Genomic DNA, 8084 nt, shown 5'->3' with positions numbered 1-8084 from the left:
TCCCTAACCAGCATGATCAAAAATCAATAGATGGGAGTTTAGACCAACAATGTCTGGAAAGCCACAGGCCCCATCACTTCTCTTGAAAGTCAGGTAGCTTCTTCCTAGAGAGGCAACATAACCTGCCATATGTCTACCGAGGATGTTCCTAACCTGGGTCAGAGCCTCCCCTACCCCTCTCTAACAGACAAGGCTCTCCTGACAGCCACATGCCACAAAGCAGGAATGGATGGAAATTCAGAAGGGACGGTGTCAGAGCTGCCCAAGGTCCCAGCTCACAGAGGACCAACGCCAGTTCTTGTTATATATAAAAGTCTTTATTAAGGCTCAGTTTCGATTCCAAAGCCGCGGCGCGCAGCTCTACGTCTCAACCCTAGACCGTTGAAGCTCCATCTGAATCTCCTCCCCCCAGACACCAGTTCAAGACCCTAACCTTGCTCCACCTCTTCCTTTGCTCCTTTCTCCTCTGGGTCCTTCTGCCCGCCGGGGTGTTGCCCTTCCTGGACTCTTCTGATGCTGAAGAGTCTCCGGATTCTTCCCCATGCCTCCGGCGTGCTTTAGGACCTGGCTCCCAATCCTCGCTCCCAGCTGTCCCGCACGCCTGTGCATTTGAACTTGGCGCGCGCGCCCAGCCGGCAACTTTCCTCCTGACCGTTACGCTGCTTCTGTCACTGCTTCCCCCTTCGGGGGGGGGGCTCGCTGGATCTGACTTCCCCTCTATTTCCTCACTCAGCGACAGGGGCGTGGTCAGCCCTGCCTCATCTTCTCTTTCCCCTGGAGTGGAAACCGGTCCTGACACATGGGACTCTTCCCCCCCGCTACGCTCTGGTGGGGAAACTGGTCCCGATCTCCAGCTGCTGCTTTGGGAGTCACCGCTGGTTCCTTGCTTCTGGTGCCTCCCTCCCGGGAACCCCCTTGCTCTGGCTATGGGTGCCCCCTTCAGTGAATCTTCCGACTCACTGGACAGACTCATGGAATCTCTTGCCCCACTGTCTTTCTCACCTACACTGCCCTCGGATTGTTCCTTCGCTCTCCGCTTCCTCCTTCCCCTGTGCCTCCACTCCTGAACCCCTGACAGACGGTAACACTACTGACAAAGCTGATATTGTACAAAGATGCTCAAGGCAATCCCATGTTTTTCTAGCCATCTGGAATACGGCATGGCATGCTCAAGGAACACCCTCAGAGTGTTCACCTTCCTAGTCCTTGTACTCTTCTCTTTGGCTTTCCCCAAGTTGTGACAAACCTCCCCTCGCCATTCTCTCTCACACGCCCATCAAACATAACTCATTTGACTCGTCTCAAGTCAGGAACTCAGGAAGTGTTTTCCAGATTTGTGTCCAAGCCTATGCTGTGCACAGGTATAAAATGGACCACTACTAAATTCAAATTTATATTATAAAGAGTTTTCAGCCACACTGAAAAAACAACAGTGAAACATAGAGGATTTAGGTTGTTACTATTTATTAAATTTGTATACCACCCTATACCCTCAGGTCTTAGGGCGTTTCACAAGATAAAATCACAAAATACATAATCAAAATAAAAACAAAAACCACTCAATAAGAACCCCAACACATTTTAAAAGGGCATTGGGTGTCAATCAACCCAAAGTCTGGTTAAAGAGGAATGCTTTTGCCTGGCACCTAAAGGTGTATAATGAAGGTGAGAGTGACTTCGAGCCCACCTAGGTCCAGCGACACACATTAGTGTAGACAATCCCTGCTAAAAGCAGTTCTTAAAGACAGCTCCTGTCAGCTGATTGGCAGTGGCTTCAAGTCCCGCCAGTATTGCCTACACTACAGAGTTTCTGATTGAGAATTCGAGTCCAGCTAATCCAAGCAGGACTTCAAGCCTTTGGAATCTTCCTTTGCAATGCAGCATGAAAGATGGCACATCTGATACCATGGTTATGACAGATGGTTGACAGGTGGGCAAAGTGACTGCTGCAGGAGGGGAGCTAAAGATCTGGCCCAATGGGCTGAAAAGGCTCCCACTGCTAGTCTAATACAGGGGTCGGCAAACTAAGGTATGCAGGCCGCATCTGGCCCAATTGCCTTCAGGATCCAGCCTGCAGATGGTCTGTGGATCGGTGTGGGCCATGGGGATTTTGTTCATTATTATTTTTTGTGCCACCATATTTATTTTTGCGCCATCCCCCCCCCCCCCACGTACCAGCTATGGATCCACCCTGTGGCCCACCACCATCCTGCCTGCGGGAGCCCTGGGGAAAGAGCATGAGGAGAAGCCACCGCCACTGTTCCCGCCACTGCTGCAGAGGCACTCTGCACTGCGAGCGCACCGCCCAGCGAGCCCAGCCAGGTGAACTCCAGCCCCGCAGGAGGGGCTGCGTGCGGAGCGAAGGGGTGAAGCCAGAGAGTCCCAGCCTGGCGGGCCAGCTCCCAGAAAACCCAAGCACAGCCCACCACCGAAGGATGCGCCCAGTGAAAGTCCTTGAGGCTGAAGCACCAGGGAAGGGCTCCCACTTCCCCTTCTGGAGAGAGGGAGAAGGGGCCAGGGGTGCTCAGATCACAGGTCTGGGAAAGTAAGTGCAGCAGCTGGGGCTCGGGAGGACTACTTACCCCCCTTGCCTCTTCTTCCATCCAGCCCCCCCTCCTGTGCTGCTTCTCCAGCCTGCTACAAGGTCTGAGGGACAGTAGACCGGCCCACGGCTAAAAAAATTTGCATATAATACAAACAGGACATGCCTTATGATTCTACTTCTCCAGTGTTATGGACCCAACATGTTCTAGTAGCCTTCTGTTTAGATATCACCATGGGGATGGTGGGAGCTGGACATTCTAGGTTGTGAACAGAGCTGGAGCCATGACCTCACCCCTCCTCCGTGTCATAGTCACGTTGCTGAGCAACAACATGCAGAGCTCAGTGGAGGCCAGCCAACCAGAAGCGTCTCTGAGTTGTACTTACCTGGAGGCAGATTCAGCATCCAAAGCCAGGTTCAGTCCCAGGGTCAGATGAAGAGCAATCCGTGTGGTCAGATGATCCAGAGGTCAGGAAATCTGGGGTCCAGACAAACAGAAAGCAGCAAGGTAGGTCTACAAACCTTGTTTCCAACATCTGCCTGCTGCTGGAAGCTCTGCTTAAGAAGGCTGAAGCCAGCTGGTTCTCATCAGTACCTTCTCCTCTGTGTCCCTGAAGGCTGATCAGCTGCAGGTGGAGTCACTCCCCCTTCAGGCTGCAGTTCAGCAGGTGAAGCTGACTCCTGGCCTATGACACTCCAGATGTTAACCCTAAGTGTGGAGGCAAACCTTTGAAGGGTGCTAAACATTAGAGTTATCCCATCTGGAATTTCAATAGTTAATTCACTCTATATTTCACCCATCCCTTATTCTACAACAGACTCAGATTGTGGCCACATGGATGATTCAAAGGGCTCTTCCAGGGGGTGAGCGATGGCCAAAGCAAGTTGTCACCACCAATTCCATTATATTATCCCTGGTGCTATATATCTTTACCTTCTTCTTTTTAAAAACTAAACCTGCCCATGTGTCTTTAATGGCAGCCTAACACAGAGAAATTTAGCAACTTTATTCCCCATCACTTATTTCTGTGCCTGGAAAATGTAATGCATTACATCATGGGTAGGCAAACTAAGGCCTGGAGGCCGGATCTGGCCCAATCACCTTCTCAATCCGGCCCCTGGATGGTCCGGGAATCAGCGTGTTTTTACATAAGTAGAATGTGTGCTTTTATTTAAAATGCATCTCTGTTATTTGTGGGGCAAAGGAATTTGTTCATTTTTTTCCACTTCAAAATATAGTCCGGCCCCCCACAAGGTCTGAGGGACAGTGGACCAGCCCCCTGCTGAAAAAGTTTGTTGACGCCTGCATTACATTAATGTCTCAGGATGCTACTAAACGCCATAGAGGGGGAGCGAGAGCAGGCAACTGACCTGCTGCACTAACCACTCCTGGCACAATCTGCAGGGCACAGCAAAAAGAGAGAATGCCTAACAGCTCTATAAAGCCATCTTCTTCTGATGATGGTGTGCAGCCTTCAGCAGCCTGGCAACAACACCCATCAGGGGCGTAGCATGGGTGTGCGTGTGCTGGGGAAATCACCCCAGGCACATTTTTCACCTTGGAGTGTGTGTGTGCGTGCATCTGCGTGTGTGCGATGGTCATGCTGCCCTCCCTGAGCCAGCCCTATGCTGCTTTGCAAGGCTGGGGATCTGATCAGATCCCAGCTTTGCAAAGTGGCTGGGCGGAGTGAGGACACCACAGCATAGGCGCCGACTCCATGGGGCCTGAGGGGGAAAAAATCGTTTTGGGGGGCTCCGCCCCTCCAATAATTTAAGAAAATTATTAGTTATATTATGCTTTGTAAAATCACAAAATTATGTTGGTATTTTTTATTTTCCTTGTTTGACGATAGTTACCTTTTAAAATACATTCAGTAATGAGTTAAAACAAAGCCACTCCCGATCTAGAGAGGGGGTGGGGTTGCGGGCTCTCGACCCTTCAACAATCTCGCGGGGCTGGCGTCAGCCCCGCAAGAAGCGGGGATTCCCCCTAGCTCATTAATATTCACTGCCCACGGCGGCAGCCAATCGGCTGCCGCAAAGGGCGGGCCCTCACAGGTTCACTTAAGGTCGGGGCAGCCCGGGGCTCGCCCCTTTCGTTCCCCCAGCAGCAGCGGTTTGGAGGTCTTGGGCCCCCCCAATATTTTTTATAAGTCGGTATGGGCCCCCGCCCCCCCCAATATTTTTTATAAGTCGGCGCCCCTGCACCACAGCCATGTGTCTTTCGATTCCAGCCGCTTGAGTACAAGTCTAGTGCGGAAGTAGTCCTGTCTTTAATGAATCTTGAACATAACTTACTCAAGATAGCAACCAATGGAGCAAATTTGCTTCTCTTCTGCTTCTCTTCTTCTTCTGCTGGTTGTGGTTTTGTTATTGCTGGTCAAAATCACTTGACATTTCCGAGTACCTCGGGTTACAGACGCTTCGGATTACAGACGCTTCAGGTTACAGACTCCACTAACCCAGAAATAGTACCTCAATTAAGAACTTTGCTTCAGGATGAGAACAGAAATCGCGTGGCGGCAGCAGGAGGCCCCATTAGCTGAAGTGGTACCTCAGTTTAAGAACACTTTCAGGTTAAGAATGGACCTCTGGAATGAATTAAATTCTTAACCCGAGGTGCCGCTGTATATTTGACAGCCGATCTGTACTGAAATGTGATGCGTTGGGGCCATGTGGAATCATTATCGTGTAAAATTATCTCAGAGTATAATAACAGTTGCAGGAGAGACTTGAGCACCTTACATTTCGTTTCTGGCAAGATGCTGATACATTCATAAATTGGCACAGTTATAAACATTTTACTGGCAGGTAAGGAACAATGGGAGATGAGCTGCCTCTAAATCTTGTGTTGAGCATCGCAGGGGCTTTGTATGGCCCCATTAAACTTGCTGCTTTGTGCTGACACTCCTTAAGATGCTTTAATGAACTTTTAAAAAGAGAGGAAGAGAAGTTTCTCCAAGTTGGACTCCCATATATTTCTTTAATGCCGGTTTCTGACAGGCCCTGCTATTGCAGCACTTTCATGTCAACGCTACATGGACAGTGCTTCTGCTTAAATACTCCCAGGCCTAACCCACAGCTGTAAGCTGGGGCTAAAATAACTAATGAGAAAAGAGGCAGCAGATATCAGAAGCCCAAATCCTCGAGTTACAGAGTTGCTAAGCACAGCAACCTTCATAATATTTGCAGCAGGACAGTGGTGAGAGCGTGCTAGATGTTATTGCGGTGCAAGAAAAGACATTAATGTATTTTCTTTCTTGAGTTAGGAACTATCACACTTGCTTTGGTGAGTAAAATAAAATTTCAGAACACCTTCAGAGCTAGGACCTAGCTTGCTTGGTAGAATATGAGACTCTGAATCTCAAGGTCATGGGTTCGAAACCCACACTGGACAAAAGATTCCTGTATTGCAAGGGGTTGGACTAGATGACCCTCAGGGTCCCTTCCAACTCTATGATTCATCATCAAGCTTCCCTTACGTTTATGATAAAGCCTGGCTTGAGGCAGCTTTCAGTATTGCTCACTGACCAACACCATGGATCCTGGCAAGACAGGCCTGGAAAAGCAGGAAACCCTCTCATCTTGAAGGAATCTGGTAACTACTAATTTTGCCTCTATAACCTGTGGGTGAAACAATTACAGTGGTACCGCGGGTTACAGACACTTCAGGTTACAGACTCCGCTAACCCAGAAATAGAACTTTGCTTCAGGTTGAGAACTTAAGAACTTTGCTTCAGGTTGAGAACAGATATCGTGTGGCGGCAGCGGGAGGCCCCATTAGCTAAAGTGGTACCTCAGGTTAAGAACAGATTCAGGTTAAGAATGGACCTCCGGAACGAATTAAGTTCATAACCAGAGGTACCACTGAATCAGGAGTAAAAGATGTCTTAATGCCACAATTTGGGGGGAGGGGCACACACTACAAGTGGTCAATCTATTTGTTCATCCAATATATTCATTCTGAGAATTCTCTTGACACCTATACATTTGTATTTGAAAAAGGAGGACCTGCAATGGAAGGTTGTGGTGTGAAGTGTTCCTGTTCAGTGTTCCAGTCAGTCACTTCCCCTCTTCCAGAATACTCCATTCTTTTCCCTTTCCCTCAGGCTGCTGATACCTCCCCCTTGCATGCAGTATATATCCACGTTCACCTCTGAACTTTGGAAGTAGAAACAATATTTTAAGCAGTTTGATAGCTGGTCTGATGTCGTGCTTAAGAGCACGAAGTGAGCATATTTCGTATTTCAACTCCATCATAAACTCACTGGATCAGACAAACCATTATCTTTAAGTTTTAGTCTTGAAGTAGTTGCCAAGTTGTTCTAAGGATTTTTGAGATAAGGTATGGGAAGCACCACAAGCATTTAAGACAAGCAGTACATACTATATTATTCATCTTCTTTATGCCAAAGACACAAAGATTCTGCTGTAAATTTTAAAACTGGGCTAAGGTTTCTTTGGCACATTTCTTGTAACCATGAAGCCAGTCTGATGTTTCAGTTCAATCTCAAATGCCTGTTGTTTGCAAGCAGTGTAGCAGACAATTCTTGAGTCCTTCAGAAACTTCTTTGAGGTTCTTCTGTGAGATCAGTAACAGAAGACACAGTGCTTTGAACAACGGATCTATCCCTGTAACATGTAATCACAAGGTTGGGTGTGCTTCTGGGTATACTCAGGCTGAATTTACACCTGTAGTATGAGCTGGAGATGAGTAGTAAGAACTGTCCAAATTCAGGCAATTTGTGAGACACGCCATTTTGGACTAGCTTAACACATTTTTCTATTTTTCCTCAGCATTCTACCATTTCCTTATGCTCCATGCATCAATTTATGCAGGGTGATGTTACTTGGCATTGTCTTCTGTGAACTGGAACATACTTTAAAATTCTTTGCAATACCCAAGTTTGTTGGCAGATGCAAAAGGGTTCCTTGGCAGACCGGCCGATGTGGAAAGGGTTCTTTGAAGGCAGAAAGTTTGAAAGCCACAGCCTTCTACCCACAATACTGACGGCAGTGCCATCAATTCCAGGTCTTCAGAAAAATGCATGCGGCATTAAATTCTTAATATCTCTACTTGAAAAGGAGATTTTTAAAACTTGTTTCAATAGCACTGACTCCAAATTTCCACACTATAGCCTTAATGTTATAAAGGAAGGCTTGTTATTCATGTCAAGCGACCACTTGGTATCACTTCAGGTTAACTAATGCATCTTTCTTCGATTCTCCCCCACCTACCCCTTTTTTTCTTTATTACCACGAACTACTTACAACACTTCTAATAGCTGGCATGTCAAAAAGCTGTTTGGGAATTCACCTTAACTGTACATCGGCCTGCCTCATGTGGCCAAAGTCAATTAAAATTTAAAATTGAGCACTAAGTCTTATCATGCATTTTACATAGCATGTTTTGGTTCCAACATGATTTTCTCATTGGAGTCATTGGCCACCCAGGCACTTGCTTCTGCCTTCTCTAAATTATGTATTAGGTATTTTCATGTAGAAATCACCAACGTAACGGGAACCGCTCTGCCATTATGCT

General features: G+C 47.5%; 1 long non-coding RNA gene across 1 annotated transcript in view; it reads left to right on the top strand.

Moving 5' to 3' along the window:
* The first annotated feature begins 2754 nt into the window (after positions 1 to 2754).
* The window catches only part of LOC309380673, a 36274-nt gene continuing 30944 nt past the window's right edge, over positions 2755 to 8084 (top strand). Inside the window, exon 1 of the long non-coding RNA XR_014173011.1 lies at positions 2755 to 3050. This is a non-coding gene — a long non-coding RNA (uncharacterized lncRNA). The remainder of the gene's footprint in view (positions 3051 to 8084) is intronic.

The sequence above is a fragment of the Podarcis melisellensis genome (assembly GCF_964234715.1).
Source record: "Podarcis melisellensis genome assembly, chromosome: 11".
NCBI classification, from domain to species: domain Eukaryota; kingdom Metazoa; phylum Chordata; class Lepidosauria; order Squamata; family Lacertidae; genus Podarcis; species Podarcis melisellensis.
Note: the sequence above shows the minus strand (reverse complement) of the source record. Positions and strands in the feature narration are given on the sequence as shown.